Here is a 14,593-nt window from a genome sequence, read left to right as displayed (position 1 = left end):
AATAAACTGCGTGTCTATTTGTGTATGTGGGAGTATACATGTGCAAGTTTATATTTGTATACGTACGTATGTATTTATGTGTGTGTGTGTGTGTGTGTGTGTGTGTGTGTGTGTGTGTGTGTGTGTGATGCATGCAAGCATGTATGAATAAAGGACTTCATTAATTAATTAATGTTTAACGACATCTGGGTACAAAAGGTAGGCCTACATCGGCTATTGAAAGAAAGAAGTGTTTTATTTAACGACGCACTCAACACATTTTATTTACGGTTATATGGCATCAGACATATGGTTAAGGACCACATATTTTTTTAGAGGAAACCCGCTGTCGCCACATAGGCTACTCTTTTTACGACATGCAGCAAGGGATCTTTTATTTGCGCTTCCCACAGGCAGGATAGCACAAACCATGGCCTTTGTTTGAACCAGTTATGGATCACTGGTCGGTGCAAGTAGTTTACACCTACCCATTGAGCCTTGCGGAGCACTCACTCAGGGTTTGGAGTCGGTATCTGGATTAAAAATCCCATGCCTCGACTGGGATCCGAACCCAGTACCTACCAGCCTGTAGACCGATGACCTAACCACTACGCCACCGAGGCCGGTTCACCCATCATCGGCTATTGAGTGTCAAACAATGGTAAATAAGATATATACCTATATATACATGCATCATATAAATTAAAGAATGACTTGTTGTCTAGACTAACACTGATTATGCCACTAATTGGCAATGTTTTTTAAAGTTCCATTTTCACTCATTACAGCATTACAGATAGGAAATTATATATATGGCTTACATGCTTCCCCCCCCCCCCCTCCCTCACTCACCCACACCTCCACCACCAACCCACCCCAACAAAACACATTTTAAATATCTTTCATAAGATAAAAGATAAAAAGATAAAAACTTTATTGCATATAAACATTCCACATACGGAACTGGATGCAAAACATATGCATGAACAAGAATCAAACAAAATGACTAAATAAGGACTAATTATGGGCAATACATGTATAATCGTGAACAAATTTGCATACCGCACCAGCACCGGCTGGATTTTGGTTTTGCATAATATATATAAATTTTTCTTGCATACTCATACTTTTAAATAGGTAATTAGACTGATCAGTAATTATTATATGTATTATTAATTAATTTTAAAAATCGCCGTTACATAGTTTGCCATTCATTTACTAAAGCAAGCACATTCGTTAAGGGTTTTTCCCCGTGTATTTTAATGACAAAAGTGCCCTGAAAACGCTCCCAATGTGTTTAGTCTACAATGCCTTACCACAATTGTAGGGAAAATACTAAAATATATTTCCCGATACATTCAGTAAACCTACAAATTAACTGTGCTTGTAATTGTATTAAACTTGTTTCCTTTTTTTATTTCTTTTTTCTGAGAAGTACAACTTTCGTACGTTACAGCATACACATTTGCAAACCAGTCACTTTTGCATGTATTTTAATATAATTTATATGCCAGAAACAGAGAGTAATCTACAAACTTGAACCAGACTTTGTGGCGTTAAATCGGGGGAATGTTGTTTTAGGTAAATACAGTCGCTTGGTAACAGAGTACATGCTGCTGTTACATAAGTGGTGACATTTAGCAATAAAAATAACACGTCACTTCAAACCAATGAATGGGTTATTTAAATAGTTCAGAGGTCAACTTACTTGCAAGCATCAACGAAAGATTTGAAAAGGCGTTTCAGTATTTTATTTTAATGTTTTTAAAGTGTAGGCCCACTTCCTATAACTGGACTATATGAAGCTGCTACTCGAGTAAAAACACGGGGAATGACAGTCTTGTGCGACACGGGGTTAATTAATCAGAGTGTGTGTTTTTAGTCCCCTACGTGTCCAATCGGGCGGGACAATACGTTTCGTCTTCGTCATTTTGTCTGTTTTTCTGTCTGTGTCACATATAGTTTTCCGGACGTTTCTTCCACAATGCCTATAGATATTGTGTTGAAATTTTGTATATAGCTTTTGTATATTGAATCGAATGTGACAAAACACAGACTGGCAGATGTGCAATGTTCAAGCCTTACGTTACATTATTTCTTATTCTTATCGTTATAGGCCTTATTTATTTTAAAGTGTTCGTTCATTCCGTTTTGTTTTTATTCTTTTCGTATCTTTTTCTTTTTTCTCATCGAGAGTCATCTTTTCTAGACGCTCTGAGAACTCTATCTTTCAATATAATTGTGTTGGCCATCTCTTCTCCCAGTCCTTGCTGTTTAGTTTATACCCATTATTGTACTGTCAAACGTGTGGTAATTAATATTATTTTAGAGGATCTTGTCTCCTTTAAAAAAACCCATCACTGACCGATAGCAATGAACCGATTTATAATATAGATTTCTGATTATTAAGTTAATCTTTCTTGAGAAGTTGTTAGTAACAACCTATTACACATATTGTTTAAAAATAATATTTATTAACGTTTGTATTAACGTTGGGGATTGACCAACAGGCCTAGAATGTTTTTTCATGGAACGCCGAGTTTCATAAAAAGGTATTTGGTATGTAAAGGGGGCCCTGTTCAACGAAGCTATCTTAGCACTACTATTGCCGTAAATACCTACCGTCGCGAAATTTAATTTTTGTCTACGATCGCTAGCCCGTTCTACGACGCGGCGCAGCTTACTATCGTCGTAAATTATGTGAAAATTTACAATAGGTACGAGGCAGTTGTAAGCCACTAACGTAGATGTCAAATGACATTTACATGATGATTTGATCATTTTCTAAGAAGGATACTAACCTTAAGTCACTACAATTAACCTTAGCTACGACCGGCCTCGGTGGCGTCGTGATTAGGCCATCGGTCAACAGGCTGGTAGGTACTGGGTTCAGATCCCAGTGGAGGCATGGGATTTTTAATCCAGATACTGACTCCAAACCCTGAGTGAGTGCTCCGCAAGGCTCAATGGGTAGGTGTAAACCACTTGCACCGACCAGTGATCCATAACTGGTTCAACAAAGGCCATTGTTTGTGCTATCCTGCCTGTGGGAAGCGCAAATAAAAGATCCCTTGCTGCTAATCGGAAAGAGTAGCCCATGAAGTGGCGACAGCGGGTTTCCTCACAAAATCTGTGTGGTCCTTAACCATATGTCTGACGCCATATAACCGTAAATAAAATGTGTTGAGTGCGTCGTTAAATAAAACATTTCTTTCTTTTTTTCTTAGCTACGATTCTTTCGTGGAACAGGGCCCTGATATGCATACACTACACAGCATTACGCCAAGGTATTATCTACCACTGCATGTCACCATTAATGTGAATGACTTGACCAAATTTTAGCAAAATGGGCAATAACCACATGTTACCTAGACCCGGTATGTTTTGGGCCTGAGTCGGTCTGTTTAGGACAGGGTGTCGGGTTTCGTTTTCTGGCGTGTGTACCGGTCACCAACATGCAAGTTTAATGTCATTAATGAACTGGAAAATTATCGAACTAAAGGTCTGGGTCACCAGATTTAGGAACCAGGCTCCGTATTCATAAACGTACTTAAGTCAATGTATGATATTTATCGACATACTTAAAGTATGTATGTAAGTATCATATTTCCAATTTCACAAAACATCGTAAATTTATGTCTGCGACTAGCAGTTAAACCGGTTATAGTGTGCATGTGTCTAGAATCTATTTCACGCAGAAAATGACATCATTACAGAAGATGGAGTATTTTATTGACAAAAGAAAACGAAATATGTGTATTTTAAACTAAATTTGGTTTATTGTTAATAGTAACAAGAATTGTGGTTTAGTCGTACATTTACGTTTACGTGCAAAACTAGGCTTACGGTGTTGTGTTAAAATTGGGCCCAGTACTTGACGACCTTCTGGTTGTCATGGTTGTGAAAGTTAACAATGTATAGCCCTATTCGTATGTATACAACGGGAACGTGTATAACTTCCAGTCTGATTAAGATATTAGTAGATAAACTCTACGTGTTAATTAATGTTTAGGCCGAAATTCAGGCCCATAGCCTTTCGCATAGTAGATCATTATCTGCTAGAATGCTACGCTTAGACCACTAATCAACCATTCATTTCATCATCAAACAAAGGTATATTATAAGTCTTACAAAGCATGATTAGAAACCAATTCATACGCAGTGGAACGAAAACAGTCGATTACGACATATACCAGAATGACACGTTTGATACCGATAATTTTCTCGATGTTTGACTGCGGTGTAGATGTCACACGCACTAAAATACAGTAAATAAGTGTTGTTTGTATGTAATTCTGTTTATTTAGGAGTAGAGGGTAGGTGTGTATATTTTATTACGGCGGATGTTTTCTTTATAAAATATCAGTATAATATTGGCGCTGGCAATAGACCTGCTGTTGTTTTTAATCTAGGGAGATCAATCAACGATAATGGGGTGTGTATCTTCAAGGAGAGTGGAAACCCTTCAAAAGACAAACGGCCATCTGGTAAGGACACTATTAAGCTGGTTCTTGAAATGTTTAAAATTCATTTTGGCAATACAATTTGTAGTGGCATATACATAACATCATGTCATGTTGAAAAGCAACAAAGCAAAACGTGAGATGTGAAGTCTATAAACCATATTAATTACTCGATATAGAGCTAAATATAGCGTTTTGTGATGTTTTGTTAGCTCGTGTTATATTTTATTAATACATTAACCAAATCTTATTTTCAAATGTGTCTCGCTAGAACCTAACTATTAATATCATTGTTGTTGTTGTTGTATAATCTTATTATTATACAGGGAACATTTACTTCACAACTACCACCGAAAGAAAAATTTTCTCTGCCTCAAGAGGGTTTAGGACCTCTTAAAATCAAGAAAGAGGAGATCATTCCCGACCCAAATAAATTTGCCGCTAATGAGAAACAAGCTTTAGAAGTAAGATTGTCAATATATATTCTATAAGGTGTAAACATATATATATATATATATATATATATATATATATATATATATATATATATATATATATATATATATATATATATATCTTTAAAAAAAAGTAGGGGAATAGGGGAACCTGAAATATTAAAACATACGTTTTGACCACAGATATCCTAGTAAAGAACGTTCAGGTCTGTTTATCAACACACCAAAACACATTCCATAGTTTGCACATGCATCACGCAGTTGCCCCGCACACGTGCGTGGGGTGTCATTCTTGATTTTTACAATTTCCAGAAATGTCCATTAATCATTGTGGAACATTATTTCTGTCAATATTTTTCATTCTGTTGATCATACAGTTGCTATTGTTTTGTTTTTAGTCATTTTTATTGTTTGAAATTGCGATTTACTGATAAAAAAAACGTCAACTTTCAAATTTCACATATGACCCCAATCGTCCTTCAAGATCTTTGGTGGTCATAAAACCTACTGTAGTACTGAACTACCTGTTTACCCAATTAATTCACTATTATCATATAACCATTCCCCACAGCTAATATACCTTACAATTTTGGCAATTGTAAATTCGTATTAGAGTTCCCCTACTTTTTTTAAGAGTATATAAGTATACGTGTGTGTGTGTGTGTGTGTGTGTGTATATATATATATATATATATATATATATATATATATATATATATATATATATATATATATATCCTTTATTAATCTAAACAGAGAGTTGTGACATAAATACATTTCATTATATACATTCAAACATACACTAAATTAATAAAGAACACCATGGAAGGCAGGTAAGTAGTGCATGCATCGAACCACATACATAGGCAGTCATTCGAACACGAGCACATAAAGTTTATTGGGTAACTTCAAAGTAACATAAAAACTTATCTCAGTATATGAATGTTATAGATAACGATTTCACTGTAAATACTTTCTGTTGTGTCATCAACATTAACTGGAGTTTCACAAGGTAATATCTTAGTAATATAAACAGAATCGGAAAGATTGTGAAGAGCGAGACTAAGTTCCACTGGACCTATCTCTAGAAGAGAATTCGTAGCTAATTTGAGATAAATAAATCAATCAATCAATAAATAAATAAGTATTAATTAATTAACAAACAAACAGACAAACAAATAAATTAGTAAGTTATTGAATAACTAAATCGACAAATAGAGAAATAAATAAATATATAAATAAATAAATAAGTAAACATTTTTTTTTTAAATAGATAAATAAATAAATCATAAATAAGTAAATAAATAAATAATATAGAGAGTGAGTAAAAAGCGTAAATACCAAGTACATAAATAAATGTATTAAACTATTGATAAAAAAAATACACAAGCACTCGCCCGCGCATGCATGCACACCAACACACATATGTGCACAGGTTATGTATATTATTATTATATACATAGTATGTTCATGAATGTATTGTATCAGCCACCTTTTCCACAAGCGACATTGACCTTGTTGTTGGTCTTTATAAACATATAAGTGTTATATTGGTGCTTGCCACATACTAGCTGTTGTTTTTAATCTAGAGAGATCAATCAACGATAATGGGGTGTGGATCTTCAACGAAAGTGGAAAACCTTCAAAAGGCAAACGGCCATCTGGTAAGGACACTGTTAAGCTGGGTCTTGATATGTTTAAAATCCATTCTGGTCAGTACAATTTGTAGTGGTATAAACATCGCATCATGTTATGTTCAAAAGCAACTGAACAAAATGTGAGATATGAAGTCTACAAAACATATTAATTACTTTAATTACTGTACGTTAGATATAGAGCTAAATATATAGCTTTGTGTTATATTTGATTACTACATTATAGTCCATGGGCCAGATACCGAACCCCCCCCCCCCCCCCCTAGGGATTTTTGGAGACAAGTATTTTTAGATACCTCATTATATATGAATTTAATATCTGCTTGTCTGCAGCAAAAATGTTGGTGGATTAAAAAAATATCGCCATTTGAATGGGGGTACCGTTGTACATTTTGTGTTCCAAAAACACTATATTGAAAAATTAAATATAGTGATAAATTTGTCATTCATATAAACTTTTAACAGATATAAGGCCAAAATGAATGATATTCATCCTATACTAGATGTTAATAGTAACAAACCAAATAACAATGCAATATGAGGTATGAATAATGATATACTCATCGGCAAAAGTTAAGCAATGCCTGAAATGCATTATTTTCCATATTTACACATATTTTGGGCTGCTTGAACCTTTTACTATTAAAAATTGCACTGTATTTAATATATTGAGGCAGCATTATTCAAATATGGTTCAGTATATCTGCCTATACTATATTCAACAAAATTAATTAAGGTCTAATAGATATTTTAGCATTTTCCTTTTAATATGGGGGAAAATACAACTTCTTCTGTTGAAAGTTGTCAGCATTGTGGCATGTTCTTAAACTTAATGACTTAAATAACAATTTTGAGGGAACACAATGACAAAAAACATTCTTAACAAATGTGTAACAAATACTTGCCTAATGCTCATTTCAATATTTTTCATAAGTATGTGAAATACCCAGTGTTTTTTGCGTATATAACCAGTAAAAGTTTACTGAAACAATGTATAGAAGCCATATATATGACCAAAACATGCTAAAATAATATGACAGTAACAAAGAATTATATTATAAGAAAGTTTACTAGCCCTTAATTAATTTTGTTGAGTATACATGTATGTGCATCAATATTATGAATATGTCCCTCTTTACTAAACGCCAGTGTTAAAAATTTAAAGCATCAGTTTTGTGTACCTACCATAATTTCTTTTGCATTACATGTACACGTCATCTATCTCACAGAAGTTCATCTTATACTAGTCTGTGTTTGTAATATTATTTTTAGATTTGCCTTTATATTTACATTGTGCTTAACTTATGCTCAAGTGTATATAATTAGTTTCTACATCAAATATTGTCCAGGAAAGTTTTGACTTCCTTTCATATTCCTTTGCATTTTCATGCAATTAAAATATGTCTGTCATGTTCACAATTTCTGGTATTCTCCTTCTCCAGACTCTACTCTGGTTCCTCCATCAGTATGTCCATCAGCTCTCATGGTATCATATCACTATATCATCTCTAGTGTGCCTTCTAAAATTTCTCAGCCATATGACAATTTGGTTGGGGAATAGCCTGGTATGCCTGGCATGACTGATACCAAATGACAACTTGGCAATTTGTTCTCTTTATGTGCATTCTCAGAGCATTCTCAGTGAATGCATACATGTAGAGTGGAGAAGGCTGATTTATACTCTACTGTAGTTCAATATTATCATCCTTGGTTTGGCAACAAACATTTCCAGATATTTTTCAAGTCATGATCTTTTTGTATGTTATTCGCACCTGCACTCCCATAGAGAAGGTATATGAAATGATCTGCTTCTTAAATATATGAACATCAATTTTTGCTGAACTTCCATGAGCTAACAACATTTCAAGGAAGTCTTGGCGTTGCTTGAGAATATTCAAAACCTCCAGTTTTCCATTCTGCATAAAAGCACTGTTGATATCATAGCCAGTGGGGCTAGAGCTTGGGTCCTGGCTGTAATGGCTATTTTCACACATTAATAAGCAATGTATTATACACATAACCTGATCTTAGAAGAGCATTCCTTTTGGTTATTTTGTAAAAACAAAGATATCACCACAGTTTCTAGGCTATAATGCATATTTACTAACCTTTTTGTACAATATTGTACGCTCAATCGCTGAGAAAACCAGCTTTCTTAGCCACCTTTTCCACCAAGTGACCTTTACCATGTTGTTTTTCTTTATAAACATATAAGTATTATATTGGTGCTGGCCATATACTAGCTGTTGTTTTTAATCTAGGAAGATCAGTCAACGATAATGGGGTGTGGGTCATCGACAAGAATGGAAACCCTTCAAAAGACAAATGGCCATCTGGTAAGGACACTTTTAGGCTGGTTCTTGAGGTATTTAAAATTCATTTTGGTCAACACAATTTGTAGTGACACAAACATCGCATCATGTTATGTTGAAAAGCTTCTAAGCAAAATGTGAGAGGTGAAGTCTACAAAACATATTAATTAATTGACTTTAATTACGGTACGTTAGATATAGAGCTAAATATAGAGCTTTGTGCATAATGTTACCTTGTGCTATATTTGATTACTACATTAACCAAAGCTTATTTTAAAATGTGTCTCGTTAGAACCTTATTATTAATACCATTACCATTATATTATTGTTACTGTTGTTGTTGTTGTTGTTGTCATGATTATTATTATTATTTATTTATTATTATTATTATTATGATTATTATTATTATTATTATTATAGGAAACATTTACTTCACAACTACCGCCGAAAGAAAATTCTTCTGTGCTTCAAGAAAGTTCAGGACCTCCTAAAGTCAAGAAGAAGGACATCATTCCTGACCCTAATGTTGACAAACAAGCTTCAGAAGTACGCTTAACAAATATATTCTATAAAGTCTTTATAATGACTTTATTTCTCTAAACAGAGAGAGAGTTGCGACATATGACAGGTCTACTTTTAATCTTCTTGAAACTTGCCAACAAGATATCGATGTCAGATTCCTTCATTCTCACGTTGATCTTAGTCAGGATCTTAACAGTAACGTCAGTAGATTGCTCAGCAGTTTCAAATCTGTCCTTGTCAGTCACTCCAAAGATGCGAAGAGTATTTTTCTGGTGTATTGCTCTAGATCGTTATTTTTCATCAACACACGATTGGTTGTGAAACTCGCCGAGTTAACATCACATTCAAGCTGGCTATAATTCCTTTTCAATTGTCTATTTTCCTTTTGTAACTGTACTTCTCTACTTCAAGCGTAAACAACCGACGTTCAAGTTTATTCAAACTGTCGTTAATTTTCGAAGTCAGTTTTCAAAGCTTCCTTTTTTACCAGTTTCGTTTCAGTAACAGAAAGCTGAGTCATGATTTGTTTTCAATCTTGTTCTGTTGATTCCTCAGGTTCAGCATGTTCAATTATTTTGTTAGATTTCTTGTTTCTTCATTGTGTTACTTGATTTAGTCGTGCTTTTTGTGGGTTCGGATTCAGAAATATTCTGTCCCTGGCTTTAACTTATTTCGAAGCTCGAACCATTAGATGAAACGTTACGTTTTGGATTACCACGATACGGCATTGTTCTCTCTCAAACCGGCCTCGGTGGCGTCGTGGTAGGCCATCGGTCTACGGGCTGGTAGGTACTGGGTTCGGATCCCAGTCGAGGCATGGGATTTGTAATCCAGATACCGACTCCAAACCCTGAGTGAGTGCTTCGCAAGGCTCAATGGGTAGGTGTAAACCTCTTGCACCGACCAGTGATCCATAACTGGTTCAACAAAGGCCATGGTTTGTGTTATCCTGTCTGTGCAAATACAAGATCCCTTGCTGCTAATCGGAAGAGTAGCCCATGTAGTGGCGACAGCGGGTTTCCTCTCAAAATATGTGTGGTCCTTAACCATATGTCTGACGCCATATAACCGTAAATAAAATGTGTTGAGTGCGTCGTTAAATAAAACATTTCTTTCTTTCTGTTCTCTCTCACGAAAAGCTGTATTTAATCGTAAATAACATTAACATTAACACTTAGATTTTTTGTTCCACCGTGTACAATGTCAACAGATTCATCAGGGGCTAGAGCTTGGGTCCTGACTGTAATGGCTATTTTCACACATTAATAAGCAATGTATTTTACACATAACCTGATCTTAGAAGAGCATTCCTTTTGGTTATTTTGTAAAAACAAAGATATCACCATAGTTTCTAGGCTATAATGTATATTCACTAACTTTTTTTGTACAAAATCGTACGCTCAATCGCTGAGAAAACCAGCTTTCTTGGCCATCTTTTTCACCAAGTGACCATGACCGTGTTGTTTTTCTTTATAAAAATATAAGTGCTGGCCATATACTAGCTGTTGTTTTTAATCTAGGGAGATCAGTCAACGATAATGGGGTGTGGATCATCGACAAGAGTGGAAACCCTTCAAAAGACAAATGGCCATCTGGTAAGGACACTTTTAGGTTGGTTTTTAAGGTATTTAAAATTCATTTTGGTCAATACAATTTGTAGTGGTATAAACATCGCATCTTGTTATGTTCAAAAGCAACACAGCAAAATGTGAGATGTGAAGTCTATTAAACATATTTACTTGACTTTAATTACGTTAGATATAGAGTTAAATATAGAATTTTCGGCATAATGTTAGGTCGTGTTATATTTCAATAATACATTAACCAAAGTTTATTTTTAAACGTGTTTCGCTAGAATCTCGTTATTAATATCATTATCATTTATATTGTTGTTGTTATTATTATACAGGAAACATTTACTCCACAACCGCCACAGAAGGAAAATTCTCCTCCTCTTCAAGAAGGTTTAGGACCTCCTAACCTCAAGGAAAATGACATCATTCCCAACCCTAATATGTTCACGGCTAATGACAAACAAGCCTCAGAAGTACGTATGTCAGTGCAGGTATATATTCTATTCAAAACACAGACACATACACACATACACACACATTAACACACACACACTCACACACACACACACACACACACACACACACACACACACATCCGTTGTGTCTCGATTGCTGTGATGTAGTACATTTGAATATAGTTGTAAATCGTTCACTATGATAATAGTTAACAATGAGCATCTGGTACGTAATCAAAATAGCTAAAAAGTACTAAGTAGAAACATCCATTCACACGTTCACAAGATAAATTATTTTAAATAAATAAAGCAAGGGTTTTTCAATAATGGTGCATTACATAAAAACAGCTTATCTTTCATTTTTAAAACGCTATGATTAGTTCTAAAGATAGACTAGAGTCATTATTAATAATTTTAGAAGAAATATCGAACATCATAAAGATATTAGCACCATTTAAGGCAATTGTTGTAAATATAGATAGCAGTCATTAGTAATAACTTTAGAAGAAATATCAGACATCATAACGATATTAGCGCTAAATAAGGTAATGGGTACAGATGCGATTAGTTACAAACTACTTAAATGTATCATTCATTCAATCAAAGTTCCTTTTAGATGTTGGTTTCAGTGCACGTATCGCTCTAACCACAGTAGTTTTCATCAATCATTGGAACTCTATTCCCAAATTTGTGAATATTTTGGCAAAAAGGAACACTTTATGCTGTTCTGTAATATGTAAAAGGCATTTGATAGAGTGTGGCGCAAAGAATTAATCCATAAACTCGAAAATTCTGATATAACAGGAAATGCACTAAACTGAATTACAGATTATATATCAAACAGAAAGCAAGGAGTCATTGTAAATAGTACTCTATCAAATTCAGGCACTTTAATGGCCGGAATACCTCAAGGCAAGTATTAGGATCATTGTTATTTTTAATTTATAGTAATGATATTGCAGATAACCTAAACTGTGAAACAAGACAATTTGCTGACGATACCAACATGACATCTTCATCTCTTTCATTGAAAACAATCTTAACTCAAACGTGTTAAAGCTTCACGAATGGTAAACGAATGGCTTTTATCTTTCAATCCAGATAAAACTAGCGTTGTACTTTTTACAAAAGCAATCATACAGCCAAAACCTATCCTTGTATTTGGTACTAAAACATTAAACACAATAGAAACTCATAAACATTTAGTTTTATTAACCTTTTCAGCAAATGCTAAGTGGACAATACATATTAATAATATTTGTAAATCGGCTTCGGTAATAATTTCTGTTCTAAGAAAATACAAATACTTATGAAATCGACAAACATTATTGAAAATATATGTAACTTGTATCTGCCCAGTATTAGCATATGCATCGGAAGTAAGGTATGTGTGTGCTTTAGTCGAGGAAGACAATATTGAAAAAGTACAATTGGAAGTCGCCAGATTAATCACGTGTTTGCCTAAATTGCATCTTGAAAGTCTTTATACTACAAAACTGGATTAGCAACGCTTACTTCCAGGCATAAATTAAAAAAAACTCTGCACAATGTTTAAAATAATAAAAGGTATGGTTTCCGATTTTATGATACACATTATCCCACAAACAGTTGGACAAAGAGCCCCTTACGTGCTGATAAATCGGAATGATATTTCTTTACCTGTTGCTAGAACTAATTTACTTCAATCGTCATTTATCCATTCCACAATAAAACTTTGGAACAACCTACGAACTGAAAATAGAAATTGTCAAAATATATCTTCATTTAAAAAAACAATAAAACCTCATGTCCCATGCGTTAAACCATACTATTCATTTGATAATAGAAGAGAAAATATATTGCGTACCAAGCTAAGACACAGGTGTAGTGATTTAAAAGCAGACATATCGAGTCCGTCTTAACACCGATTCCTCGTGTAGTTGTGGATATAATTTTGAAAACAATGTTCTTTTTTTGTGAATGCATTTTATGTGAAAGGCAAAGATGTATTCTCTGGAATTCATTGCAAAGATTTCAGCCAATACATTTAAAATTTGTTTGGAATGGTAAATGTGCTGTAAGTGAAGAAGACAATAAAGAAATATGTCTTCATGTGCATAAGTATATAAATGAAACAAAACGTTTCCCTTAATTAGTATTGATTTTCTTAAATTATTGCTATTAATTTATTTATTTATTTTATTATTTTTTGTAGCCATTACATAATCATTGCGATGCCTTGTTTGTATTTCGTGTTTTCTTTTAGCAAACCTGCTGTCTAATTAGTGAACACAAGAAATCTTTATTGCGTCTCTCCATTTCCTTTATTCTTTCTTTCTTTCTTTCTCTCTTTCAATAATATTTATTTCTGTTCATATTTAAATTGCAAAACTACATTACTGTCGTACCATGTATGCATTATGGAGAAGGCCTAGTAAGTTGTATAACGTGTGCCTAATCCATTTGTTATTTAAAAAGCAATAACATATGAGTCAGTCAATCAGTTGTATAATATTTCTATATATTTTTTCTTCCAATGTTTTCAATATTTTGATTTTTATAATTGAATAAATAATGGTATCCATCGTCAATGTCAGTATTACAAAGTTTACATAGCCTGTGTTCTTTAGGAGTGTTAAATAGTCTGCTAGTCTGAAGACGTATTCTTAAATTTGATGTACGCACTATTTATTTTGGTACGATAATCTCGTTAAATAGGTTTCGAAGTACAATTTCGTTTTGAATAATGTATAAAATTGGCCCCTATAAAGGTTTGTAATATCAGAAAAACCAGTGTTGTATTAATTGATCGTTTTTGTTTTTAATTCTTGTTTATAGGATTTGAAATTGACATACTGATTAGTATCGAAATACGTTTTAATGAATTTCAGCCACCCGCATGACGTCACTACTAATACTATATTATGAAACAAGAGATATACTTTATGTTCCAGACTGAATTCACTTGACAAGCAGCATGCAGGACCGATCTTAGAAGTCAAAGAAACCGCATTATCTATCTCATTTCGAGTCATTTTCCCCATACGACCTAAAATAGCAAATTAACGAGTAAATATTTTAACATTCGGACCGAACACTACTTTTAGCAATGAGTTCAAACGAGAAATGTGACATGCTTTGTGGATTTTCCAATTAGGATGGAGTTGCAGAAAATGGCTGATTTATGGGCAAAGAAGAC

The 14,593-nt window shown here is 33.9% G+C and overlaps 1 long non-coding RNA gene across 1 annotated transcript; it reads left to right on the top strand.

The window, feature by feature from the left end:
• Nucleotides 1-9,284: 9,284 nt before the first annotated feature.
• Nucleotides 9,285-11,416, top strand: LOC121371513. Its single transcript, XR_005957805.1, has 3 exons — nt 9,285-9,410; nt 10,907-10,981; nt 11,296-11,416. It is a non-coding gene; the product is annotated as an uncharacterized LOC121371513 (long non-coding RNA).
• The last annotated feature ends 3,177 nt before the right edge of the window (nt 11,417-14,593 follow it).

Source organism: Gigantopelta aegis, chromosome 4 (assembly GCF_016097555.1).
Source record: "Gigantopelta aegis isolate Gae_Host chromosome 4, Gae_host_genome, whole genome shotgun sequence".
Taxonomy (NCBI): domain Eukaryota; kingdom Metazoa; phylum Mollusca; class Gastropoda; order Neomphalida; family Peltospiridae; genus Gigantopelta; species Gigantopelta aegis.
This window is presented reverse-complemented; position numbering and strand designations above follow the sequence as displayed.